We start from the raw sequence: 13516 nt of genomic DNA, 5'->3' as shown, positions 1-13516 counted from the left end.
CAGCCAAGCCACAACCACTGATGGACATGACCGGGCATGAAGGTAAGCAGAGGGCAATTCCTGACAATCAAGAAGCATCTCCAGAATTTCAAAGCAAATATGCATAGAAATCCCCAGAAATAGAGAAACTCAATGGATTACTTGTGGAGAACCAGGGAAACAGCAAAGCCCTCATTAGACAATCCTTCTGCCATGCAATGGCGGCTGCATATTCACACCACGGCCCCAGTGGCTGTTCAAAGTTATATAAATTATTGCCATGACAACTCTTTCTTCAGTGATAGAATTATGAAAGCTGCAGGTTTCCTAGCAGGCACACAAGGCTCCTAATTTGCTATTTGGAGTGAGTTTCACAGATTCCCCTCATCCTTCCATTGCCAACAAGGCACCTGTCCAATCGTGCAGGTACCTCAGCACCTTCGAGACAGAGGTCACCAGACAGGAACAGAGGAGGTTTGTATTTCTGGGCAAGCTAACGCAAAAGTGAGGCTGGAGCTCCCCAATACCCATAGGTGCCTGAGAAAATGACAGCAGAGTCCAAACACCCTGCATTTGGGGCAAGGGGAGAGAATACTCCATGGGTAGCTTCATCACCAAGCAATCGGTAAAGAAACAAAAGTAAGCCAAGAAATGAACTTTGAAACAGATTCTTACCAGACATGGGGAGCCTTTTTCTGGCCTGTGGGTCCTGGAAGGCCTTTGAGTTCATTTGGACAAGACAAGGCAAACATCCACACTTCTCTTGGGCTTCCCTTGGGCTGCCCAGGGCCATCTGCCTACACGGAAGATTTTGTGTAACCTGAAAACGTTATAAAAACCCAAATGGCCCTTGGCAGAACAGTGAGTCCGACCTCCGCAATCCAGAAGGTGTTAAGGGCAGCCAGCATGACTCCTTGATAACTTTTCCCTGATGAAGAACATGGCCTCTGATCTACCTGCTCTCACGGAAGAAGAGAACTTTCTGGAGACATGCTACTTCTGTTGGGAAGCTACCCCCCACTCCCTTACTCAGCTTGCCCCCACCACCCAGCTATTCCTTGTCTTCATAAATCACACGAGGAGGCCATCCAGTGGAAATTCAGGCCTGCCCATCAGCACCCTGGTCTGGGCATTTGTCTCAGTCCTGATTACTATTGTCAGTCTCATGCTTCCTGAGTACAGATGCATCTTATATTGTATTACCTTTACGTAGTTTTACAAGGGGCTGCCACTTAACAAGGCAGTTTATGAATACAATCAATGTCACCCCTTCCAACATTGTCACCTTACTCATCCCTTCCCTCACTTCTCTTAATTTTTACAACATATATTGAAATCTTGATTGTATTTCCCACCCCTCAGATGCTTCTTATGGTGGAATTTCATCCTGATGAACCCACTGAGGGCTGAAAATATCCTGTCTAACATGCATTTACTGCCCAGGATCTACAACTATCCTAGCTCAGCAGTGTAGCTTGGTGTAGGGTATGGCTATTTCTGTTCCCTGGTGTAGGGTATGGCTATTTCTGTTCCTGGTCACAGCCTTGGCTCACTGCTATACCCAGCATGTGTGGAGGGAGGGAAGAAAGGAAGGAGAGAAAGACAAGGAGGGAGGGGGAGGAAGTAGGGAGGGGGAGAGACAAAGGAGGAAGAATTGTGCTGTACAGCCCAGGAAAAGATCAAAATTCAAAGTGTAGTTCTTACTGATATCCATCACTTTCGTACCACTGTAAAATTTAAATAGCTCAACTCAGGGACCATTTCTTTAGTCCTGGTTTCTAGTAAGGTATACAAGCTCCATGACATCATTCCAGTCACCTCTATGTCTTTATAACATCACTGCTGGCTTCTTTAATATTTACTCTATCAATATATTTTTAAATCAACTTCTTGATAAAAATATAATATTTCCCCAATTTTTAAACCATTTAAAGTGATTTAAAGACATTGTCTCAGACATAGAACATGCTTGACAAAAGGAGGAATAAATGTTGGAATCAATAGTCAAAACAAATGAGCCAACATGTCCTTACAGCCTTTCATTTCCAAGGATGGAAGGGAGTTAATCGGAATGAGCTAAAGCATCTTATAATTCCTAGACCGGACCAGAAGGGAATGGTGTATGGATAGCCTAAGGCTGTCTGCCTCAGGCAGTGTAGAAGGACTACTTGGAGTGATGGGAAAAATATATAGCGCTCAATTTATGCACACAGTGCAAACACAGCTGAAGGATTTGTAACTCAGGAAGCACGCCATTAGGGAAGTGCTAGTTTGACTTGATAAAATCAGTTTTGTTTACTTTTTTCTTTCTTTTGTTTTCTGTATTCACTTAATTTTTTTTTATCTCCTACACTATACCTTATCCAGAGCTAGGGCCCAAAGATTGGAGATTTACAAGACAGCAGAGTGAATAAGCTCCTAATGAGGGAACTGGACCAACAATTAGGAGGCAAAGTCCTGTGGTACCTGTGCCAAAACCAACCCAGATAAATAAATCATTACAAGGGCTTGCCAAAGGGAAGACGAAGGGTGAGGAGGGCAGAACTTTTCGTGCTGAGACTGAGGAGAAAGGAGTCTCTTCACTAGGAAGGGCAGGACGAGCTTCTCTGAAATGGAGTCCAGATTGCAAAGCAGTAGCGATAAGCCTGGGAAGGCAGGTGGGCTAAATCAACATTTAGCAAATTAGTTTATGTGTACAATGCATCTTACTGGAGAAAATCCTATCTCAGGGTCCAGCACAGGAAGTACAAATAGGTGTCCCTTTCAGGGGACCAAGAAAGCCACCGTCCCTACCATCCCTACTTCTCCACAGGGCCGAGGGCTCCTCTTTGAATTCTAAGACCCTTGGAAATGACATCTGTGGACAGTGAAGGCCAGATCATTCAGAGCAAGGGCTGGAAAAACAAATGAGTGAGACTCACACCCTCTACGTGAGACTTGCATTTGTTGCTCTAGGTTTTGCTGTTGAGATTTCTTTGGGTCTTAGTGGCAAATGAACAGCACAGCAAGGAGCAGCCATGCTGATTAGCAAGCCAGTGTGTCACCATGATAGATGGAGTTGTGATGTTTGTTATGGTCTCAGAATGTTTTCTATTCCTGCCCTCACACCTTCCAGCATACCTTTCTGGACTCTAGGGCTCCAGGGGAGAAATAAGAAATTATAATGTTTCTCTTTATCCACAGGTTCATTTTCCGTGATTTCAGTTACACATGGTCAACCACAATCCAAGCATATGAAATGGAAATTTTCAGAAAGACACAATTCATAAGGGTTTATGATTTACTTTGTTTGAATCAAAGAGACTTAAACCCTGGTACTCTACCATTTGGGCATCTGGCAAGTACTACTGGCAAGTACTCTGCTATTTGAGCAGTCCATTTGCTGCAGGTTTCTTTTTTTTTTTTTTTGGCAGGTTTCTTTTTGAGGTAGGGTCTCACACATTTTTGTCCAGCCAACTCAAAAATTCCAGTCTCCAGCTTTCATGTCCCAAGTAGTTGGTATTATACCTGTGCACCAACACATAGACCAGATTTGCTTATGAGATGATGTCTTGCTAACTGTGTGTGTGTGTGTGTGTGTGTGTGTGTGTGTGTGCATGCGTGTGCGTATGTATGTCTTTGCCAGTCCTGGAGCTTGAACTTAGGGCCTGGGTGTTATCCCTAAGCTTTTCTGCTGAAGGCTAGCACTCTACCATTTGAGACACACCTCCACTTTTGGCATTTTGGTAGTTTATTGGAGAAAAGAGTCTCATGTACTTTGAACTAAGATCCTTAGGTCTCAGCCTCTTGCGTAGCTAAGATTACAGGCATGAGCCACCAGCCTGCAGCTGATGTCTTACTAATTTTTTCTCTCACTGGCTTTGAACTCTGATCTTCCTATCTCTCCCTCCTCAGTAGCTGGGGTTATAGGCTCACATCACCATGTTCACCTGAATCACACATGTTCAGTGTGTGCTGTTCAGAAAAGCATAATAAAACCTCACCTTATCTGTGCCAACTTGCCTGGATCAAGATTTGTCCTTTTGTCTTGTATATCCATGCTGAATAATCTATTCATTAGTTAAGCACTAGATATACATCTTGATTATCTTTGTTTTGTTTTGTTTTTTATTTTGCTCTTTATGTCAGGGTTTCACTATGTAGCCTAGGTTAGCTTCAAAACTGCTATCCTCTAGCCTCAGCCTCTCGAGTACTGGGGTTACAGGTGGGGACCACCATGCCTGACTCTTTGGGTTTATCTTTTCAACTGTGACAGTAGTGCAAGGCAAGCATATTATTGTCTCTAGTTATTACTGAAGTTTTGCAAAGTTTCTTTCACCTTTACAATTCCTCTTGTTAAAAAAAGTCATATAAGGCCTGGGAATATGGCCTAGTGGCAAGAATGCTTGCCTCGTGTATGTGAAGCCCTGGGTTCAATTCCTCAGCACCATATGTACAGAAAATGGCCAGAAGTGGCGCTGTGGCTCAAGTGGCAGAGTGCTAGCCTTGAGCAAAAAGAAGCCAGGGACAGTGCTCAGGCTCCGAGTTCAAGGCCCAGGACTGGCCCCCCCAAAAAAAAATCATATAAGACTTTAGAATTCTTAAATTCAGGAAAAGCTTTATTGAGTTTCTTTTGTATATGCACTGCAAGATTTCAGGCCATTTCGTGTTCTTTCCTTGTGACCAGTTTTAAATACCCTTTGAATTGACAACCATTAATAATTTGTCATCGATGACTTCACTCTACTATTGGAATGTGCATGTACACTATGATCATTGAAGTCACTTTTTTTTAAATGTCCAAATGGCAAAAAGAAAAATTTAAATATTTTTCCAATGTGTTCATGAGTCAATCATTTCCATTAATCAGATTACTAAACAATAAAAGGGTATACTCATTACTTCTGTTTATCGCTTTCACCCAGAGAGAAGTTTTGGTGGGCAAAATAAATAAAGCCATTTATGGGGTTTCAATGATACAATAGCCAATGAATCACACAGCATAGAGTCTAAAATACAATACTTGGTATACTTGGTGTCCAGTTTATTCATCTGACTTAACACCATTTTTTTACATCTTTTCTCTTTATTCCATTCTGATAAATGGCTTGGAAAATTGAATTACATTCTCTTTTCATTTTGATGTTTTTCCAAGTGCTCCCATAAAAATAAACCAACCACAGTGGTTTATTCAGTAACTCCCATGAGTCCAATAATTATGATTATTTAAGAACATCATTTTTATTGTGCTCCTGGAAGGACAAATCTCTTTCACTTAAAAATTTGACAGACATAGCAATGTTTAAAATGCTCAAAAACAATGCTGACCCAGAGAAACACAGTTGCATGGCTTCCCTCACTTGTGCCTATAGCTAGAATGTGCCTATACATCCATACGTAAACACACTAAGTGGTATACAAGTGGTGACAAATGAGTTATCTGAAGTATAATAGACTAAGTCAAAGCTCAACAAAGTAAGTGCCAGGACATGGGTGCTTGCAAGAGGGGAGGGTGGGACTGAGGGAAATGGGGTAGGAGAATGAAGAGGAAAAGGTGGGAAATGCAGGCAAGAATTCATTGTATATATCACAGGATTGAGAAATAAAGGGAAGGGCTGGGCCAAAGGGGAGTGAAGAAGTTGAAGTGATGACACAGATCAAGATGCATCATATACATAAACTCCTTTGTTAAATGGCAAAAGAATGAATAAATACATAGCCTAAAAATTAAGAAAATGAGGGAAGATATGGGTTGGGAGGAGTGGGTAAGTGGCATTGGTCAAGATGCACCATATTCATAAACTGCTTTGGTGAAAAGCAACTTCTTTGTACAACTACTTAAATACAATAAAAATATTTTAAAAAACAACAACAATCCTGAGAATTAAGGATAAAATTGACTGTCCTCTCTTCTCTGTGCTTCAAGGTGTTGGTCTTGTGAGTTTACTGTTGATGTGTAATTAATTCCACACCTTCTTGTGTGTACAGTCCTTCTCATTAACCCAAATTCCGGAAGTTCCACAAATGAGATCCAGCCACTTTCTCTATATACCAAATTAGACATGGTGAAAGGCAGGGAAAGATTTCTTATGTGGCGTCCACTTCACTATGTCTTCAGCTATCTGGTGGGGGTGTGGGCCTTGGCTTCTGCTTAAATACACAGTAACCAACTGGGGCAAGAAAGGAAAAGCATGCATCATGGGGAAATAATTCCAGACCTGGATGTGTCCTGGCTAACCATGATTTCAGCCTTTGTCTCCAGAAGGGTTTGTCTTGTAGGGAGAAGAATAAATCAGTCACTGTTGCCTGATGGGTAATCTGTCTTGAGCTTTTCGCTATTCTCTTCTGGTCCATTAGTTTTTGCTTTTTGCCACATGACAATAAGAAGAAAGTGTTGCCTCTCTGAAAGGCAACTGGGCTTGTGTCATAAGATGTGTATCAGTAAGTCTTGCCCTTCATGCAACCTAAAGTGATTACAAAGTGACTACGGGGAGAGAATGGCTCAGATAGAAAGTGCAGGGAGCTTGGTACCTAGTTTTTATCCTGCTTTTTAGTTAAATTGAGGGCCCAGAAAATGCAACTTTTAGGTATGTCTTGCAGAATTACATAGCAGATTGAGCCTTATGCTTTTTGTTGTTGTTCATGAAATCAACTTAATTATTATTTCCACTGCCCACTCATAAAATAGACTGCTACATTTTCTAATAACATTACTCACATATTTGGGGGTAGGGGGGCAACTTCCTTTTATTAAACAATACTGAAGGAAATGTATCAGGGCAAACATGGTCCTTATCAAAGTCAATTAATTTCCTCATAAAAGGGCTATCAAAATTCTTGCACACACTCAGGTGACAATACAAATTGTTTTTCTTTGATTATTCCTTTCTTTTAGTTTTGGTTTTCAGTTTGGAAGTCTATGAATATCTTTTTCTTTTCTACTTCTATTCTTACTATCAGATCGTGTTTTTGTTTGTTTTGATGTTGTCTTGATTACTTTCTTTTTATAATTTCAATCTTCAGAATTTTAATTTCAGTTGCATTACTGTGCCAAATGTTATCTGATTTGTACCAAATTGTCTTTTGCTAAATTTCTCTTATTATGTGTCTGGTTTTCATTAGCATACTCTCTCCGTCATAGTCCTGAGATATTTATATAATGAATAATGAAATAGTGCATTGATACTTAAATAATCACATATTGCATTCACAAGTATAGTCCTGACTGTCTTGACTATCTGTATTCAACACTAAGCACTAAAGACTAGACCAATGTCTCATAGACTAGCTTCTGGCTCTAGACTTTTCACATTTCATTTCTCCTCCAGTATTCATGTATTTCTGATATGAAAATACCAAAAATATTTAGATGTTGCTTACTTCTGGTACTGGACATGCCTTTTCTTCAATGACACCACAATAGGCAGAAAGATTAATAACAACATATTATTATAGGTAAATCTATAATACTACCAAAGCAAAGAATTATCATTTTCTGATCTGAAAACTTGTCTCCATATTGAAAATAATTTTTTAAGAATGTCCAAGATATCCCTAATGCTATTTATTCACATTTTCCTTTGAATTTTTGCTTTCCTTATTATTAATTTTTTTAAGTCAGCGTAGAAATATTTATTGAAAAAAAAGAACAGTATAGGGGCTGGGAATATGGCCTAGTGGCAAGAGTGCTTGAGGCCCTGGGTTCGATTCCTCAGCACCACATATACAGAAAATGGCCAGAAGGGGCGCTGTGGCTCAAGTGGCAGAGTGCTAGCCTTGAGCAAAAAAGAAGCCAGGGACAGTGCTCAGGCCCTGAGTTCACGGCCTAGGACTGGCAAAAAAAAAAAAAAAAAAAAAAAAAGAACAGTATACATCTTTGCACATGAGGTTTTACAAGTAGTCAAAGACCCATAAATGCCCCCCCTCCCATGAAATTTTCTGGAAAGAATCGATTTCTTTAAAAAAAGAACAAAACATAAAACTACCAGGAATATCACTCTTAGGCATTTATCCAAAGGATTACAAGTCCAGATAAAGTAGAGCCACTTGCACCCATGTTAATTGCTGTACAAGTCACCCTAACCACATTATATAAACAACTTGGTTGCCCTACAATGGATAAATCAGGAAAATTACACACACACATGCACACGCACACACACACACACACACACACAGAGTAATATATTTTTTATCCACCCATCAGGGAGGTATTATGTCATTTACAGGGAAATGGATGGATTTGAACAAAAAATTGTCAAGTGAAGTAAGTTAGACTCAGAGAAACAGAAGATACATGTTTTCTCTCATGTAGGGAGTTTAGATCTAAATTAACAGCATAAATAAAAACATATACAGATGACCGGCATGGGACCGACATGTGATGGACATGTGATGGACATGCAACCAACATGCGACCAACATGTGACTGGCATGCAATAGTCTTGCAACTGACACGCGACTGGACATGTGACAGACATGCAACATGCATGTGACGGACATGTGACAAACATGCAATTGTCATGCGATGGTCATAAAACAGACATGTGATGGACATGCAACTGACATGTGACCGACATGTGACAAACATGTGACCAACATGTGATGGGACATTCAACCAACATGCCACAGACATGTAAGCAACATGCAACTGACATGTGACAGGCTTGGGACTGACATGTGATGGACATACGACCCACATGTGTTGAACATGAGATGGATATGCAACAGGCATGTGATGGACATGTGACAAACATGTAGCTGTCATGAGATGCACATGTGACAGACATGTGGCCAACATGCAACTGGCATGTGACCCACATATGAGAAACATGCAACTGACATGTGATGGACATTCAACTGGCGTGCCACTGACATGCGAACAACATGCAACTGACATGTGACAGGCATTGGATCAACATGTGACGGACGTATGACCAACATGTGACAGACATGTGATGGACATGCAGCAAATATTTGACATGCAACCAACACTCAATGGACATGTGACTGACATGCGACCGACATGTAACCGGCATGCAACTGACATGCAACTGGCATGTGATGGACATGTGACGACATGCGACAGACATGCGGCTGATATGCGACAGACATGCGACGGACATGTGACCAAAACGAAATGGACATGTGATGGACATGTGACCATCATAAAAACATAGTAAAAAAAAATGTCGTTTACAGTATGTCCCTGGTTTCTGGCCAGCAGAGAGCATGAATAACAAGCCTCCCTTCCCAGAGTCTCTGAAGAACACTGGAAAATATTGCTGCAGAAACTGCTGCTGCCTGATAAAGAATCCATTCCCTGGAAATAAGCTCGCTGAGATGAGCTCCTCACACCAAACAAAACACAGCTTCTACATTCTAGACTTGCTGGCTCATCCACAACATGACATATTTTGAGTCATTGCAGCATGCATGAAACCTTCTCAACCTGTGCGTACCAGGCTACTGTGAATAAATGTAACACTGGATGGGAACTGGGAGAGGAGTGCCTCGCCATTCCAATTTCTGGGAGGAAAAACAATCTCTAAGTGTCCAAGTTGAAATAAGTGGTCCATAAGACAAGATGCCGGTAATAGCTGTTCTGATACATAAGTCTCCGTTAGATTCTGCTACACTGTAAACATATGACATGGGTTCATTCAAATTAAAAGAATAGCTATGAGGACTCTGTTGTAATTTAAAGGACTATGACATTGCAATCTTTCTGTCTCCTGGGGGAGACCTATCTCTGACATCTGGAAGAAGTCTGTGTCCTTACAAGTGTCTTAGCCACTCTGAGGCTATACTACTACAATACTGCCTCAGCGGGATGTGGACGGAACTGTAGGTGCTCAGCGGCAGTGTCTAGTGAGGGCATCTCAGGGGACCTTTCTTTTTTTTTTAATTAAATTTTATTGATAAGGTGATGTAGAGAGAGGATATAGTGACATAATAAGGTAGTGAGTACATTTCTTGTCATATTTGTTACACCCTCCTTCATTTTTCTTTCCCTTCCCTAGTTCAGATAAGCATATATACAATATCCAGTGTACCAGAATCATATACAGTGACCTCAGGGGGTAGGTCAAGGGAAATTCACCTAGAACATTAAACATAATAACAACAGTAAAATCCTCCTGTTTCCATCTCTTGGAGTTCATTTTGCTTAGCCTCATCTTTTATAATTAAATGTATGTAGCTGTTGAGCTATTGTGCTCCTGGCAGGTCTATCCTAGACCTTTTTATGTTTATTTATTAACTGTTTGGTTTTAGAGACATGATGTAAAGTCACTGACCAAAACATGTAGAAATACCATTTGAAAAGAAGTTTGTGATTTTACAGACATGATCTCTACTGTTCTCCCCTCCCCCTCCAACAACCACATATCAGGGAGACCATGCGCCTTTGTCCTCTGTGCTCTAGGCTTGTCTCGCTCAACATTATTCATTCAAGATCTGACCATTTCCCTGTGAATGCCATTATTTTATCATTTCTTTTTTTTGCCATTAAGATTACCTTTATTTTAAGTACACATTAAATAAGAGATTGATTATCTAAAATCAAATGTAATACTTTTGAAAGAGACATATTCTAAAATAACTGATTTCAATGACAAATTAAAAATTTACTCAGTAGTCTGATTTCTAAGTTTATCTTGCTGTTAATTTCATTAAACATATTGACTATTTTTTCAGTAGGCAGACAATTATGTTTACTTTAGAGATAATATTTTTTGTTGAGTATTCAGTAGAATTCATTATGTTACCTAATATGCACCAAATGGACTTTTCTATGAAATTATGTAGGATGTCATGTTATCTTCTCCATATTAATAGCATAATTAAGTTTTTATTATGCAGTTGCCATATGTATGTGTGCATGTGTGCGTTCAGTTATCAGAATAGAGCCTAAAGTTTAAAGATGTTAAGTGATTCAGTCAAGTCACAAAAGTAGCAATGAGGATGTTTCAGGAATTCTTAACATCTAAAAAAATTTGTATCTAAGTCTGTATAAATGAAACATGTGGTCCTGGCCCCACAGTTGTGCAGATATTTGTCCCAGGAGGCTACTTTTTTTTTTTTTTTTACTAAAGAGACTTTATTGTTACTAATGTTAGTAGTACATTCGTTGTGGCATTTACACACATGCAAACAATGTATCCTGATCAACATCTTCCTCTCTTATTCTCCTCCCTGCTCTCTCATAGCCATTTCAATGAGTACATTGTATTTTTATATGTGCAAGTAAACTTTATGAGCAATATTCTTTGTTAGCTCTCTCTACTCTGTTGCTGCTCACCACACAATCTGAGCCTGTTTTAAGAGTTCTTTTTAAAAAATGGATTTACATTCACAAGGCTTTTATCCTGTTTGGGTTCTCCAATGCAAACTGAGTTTTCTTCCAGGTGAAAGACATTCCACATCTATTACATTCCTAACATTTCTCACATGTGTGAATTCTCTTAGGCCTGCCAAAGTGTGAATTTTGGTTGAAAGACTTTCTATGTTTACAAGGTTTCTCACTTGTGTGAACTCTATTATCCATGGCAAGGTCTGTCCACATTTGTTGTATTCATAAGGATTCTCTCTTGTGTGTTCTCTGATGAACATGAAAGTCTGTCCGACTTCTGGGTAAAAGAATTTCCTCATTCGTTACATTCGAACTTGCTGCTTGTGGTCCATCATTCCTCATTGTGGCCCATCGTTCCTCCTCCAGGCTGGGAATCGGCTGAAATGATCCCAGGGTATCGCAGACACCGGAAATCTAGGCCATACTGGTCATGGTAATATGCTCCCATGAGCTCCGCGTGCACCTTGGACACGCCATAGATGGTCCTGGGTCTCTGAATACAGAGGTCTGGGGTTGGGTTCCGGGGAGACCTCCTCAGATGACCAGTTCGGTTCCTCAGATGACCTGTGGGCGCAGCCGCCCAGGACAAGGAGCCCGGGCGAAGGAGCCTGGACGCAAAGCAGGGCCATGAGGATTGTTTTCATGAGTTCCAGTCATAGGTTTGTACTTGAGGTGTTTTTCTAATGGCTACAGTTCTGTTACTTTTGGCTTGCTGGTGGTTAATCAGAGATAAGAGTCTCATGGACTTTCCTGCCCAGGCTGGTTTGCACCAGGATCCTCTGATTTCAAGCCTTTGTGTAATACTCTCGGTTTCCCATGGGACACTTATCTCCTGGATTGAGTAGATAGGCCATTACAAGGCAGAGGATCTGAACTGGAAAAGAGACAGAGTGTGTGTAAGAGAGAGAGAGAGAGAGGGGGGGGGAGTCTGGGGATCTTTCTGAGTTCACTCTCACCTTGTATCACAGAAAGAGCTGGACAACTAGAAAGATTTTTCTTTCCAGTGAACTGTGGTCCTCACTTCTGCTTCAGGTTCACTGTTTTTGACACCAGGCTCCTCCTCCAAGAAGGTAAGAGTGGTTCTAGCTGGTGCTGGGTCATCTCGAAACAATGATGTGATTGTTTACAGGCACACACTAGGTCATTCTAAATAAGAGTCACAATATGTATTAAATACACTGTAAGCAACCATAGGTCTGTTGCTAGGATAGGCATTGGTAATTCAACAAAGGGCCAGACACAGTCCTTGCTTACTGTTCTGCCCCAAATAGCCAACTTAAGGCAAATCTGAGGTCAAGCTGACAGGAGGCATGGGACCATTTCAAGGAGACCTAAAAGACAATTGCCAGAAACAAAGCAACCATCATTCTCTAAAACCACCAGAATTAATTTCACTTGATCTAGAACCAAATAGTGCAAAGTTTATAGATCTTTTTTAAATGCCATAGTTAAGGCATTTTTAAGATCATAATTGAAATGAATAAACTCATCATCTTAAGTCGTGTGGCATCTCCTCAGGTGTCTTCACTGTAAGGTAAGGTCAGCTTCCTGCTTCCCAGCAATGTTCTCTGCTTGCTTTGAGAAGCTCCACTAATTCTTGATTGCATTCTCCCACTTCTCCCCTTGATTCATCTGTCCCTCACCTCATGACCCCACCCCTCCTCTCAAGTACTTGTGTCCTGTTGTTCATTTTGTTGCACTTTGACCTTGCCTTCCTAAGGAATTACACCATTGGAGTTCTCCCCTGAATCTACCATATTTCAATCAATATATTTGTATATACTTGCATACTACTGAATATTTACTTAATTGTTTGTAAGCTAGCTCTAGCTTCCACATATGAGGGAAATCATGCAGCCTTTGTCTCTCTAGGCCTGACTTATTTCATTTAACATGATTTTTTTTAATTCTTTTCATTTTTTTGTTCTTTTATACATACATTCTAATATTTATTTATATACACACACATACACACATATACACACACATTTGCCTTTCCACTGGTGAAAGCCACATGTATCTACAAATATAAACATGCTCTTAGTGTCAAAGGAGTGTAAAAAGGAGTGTTACAACTATTTTGCATTTCTGTAGTGATGGGTATAAAAGTAGGAACACAGATTTTTTCTTTGTCTTTATAGATGACAATATCTGATATCCTTTCAGAAGGCACAAAAATGTATAAATGCTGTACACTTCTATACA

The sequence above is a fragment of the Perognathus longimembris genome, chromosome 9 (genome assembly GCF_023159225.1).
Source record: "Perognathus longimembris pacificus isolate PPM17 chromosome 9, ASM2315922v1, whole genome shotgun sequence".
Taxonomy (NCBI): Eukaryota; Metazoa; Chordata; class Mammalia; order Rodentia; family Heteromyidae; genus Perognathus; species Perognathus longimembris.
This window is presented reverse-complemented; position numbering follows the sequence as displayed.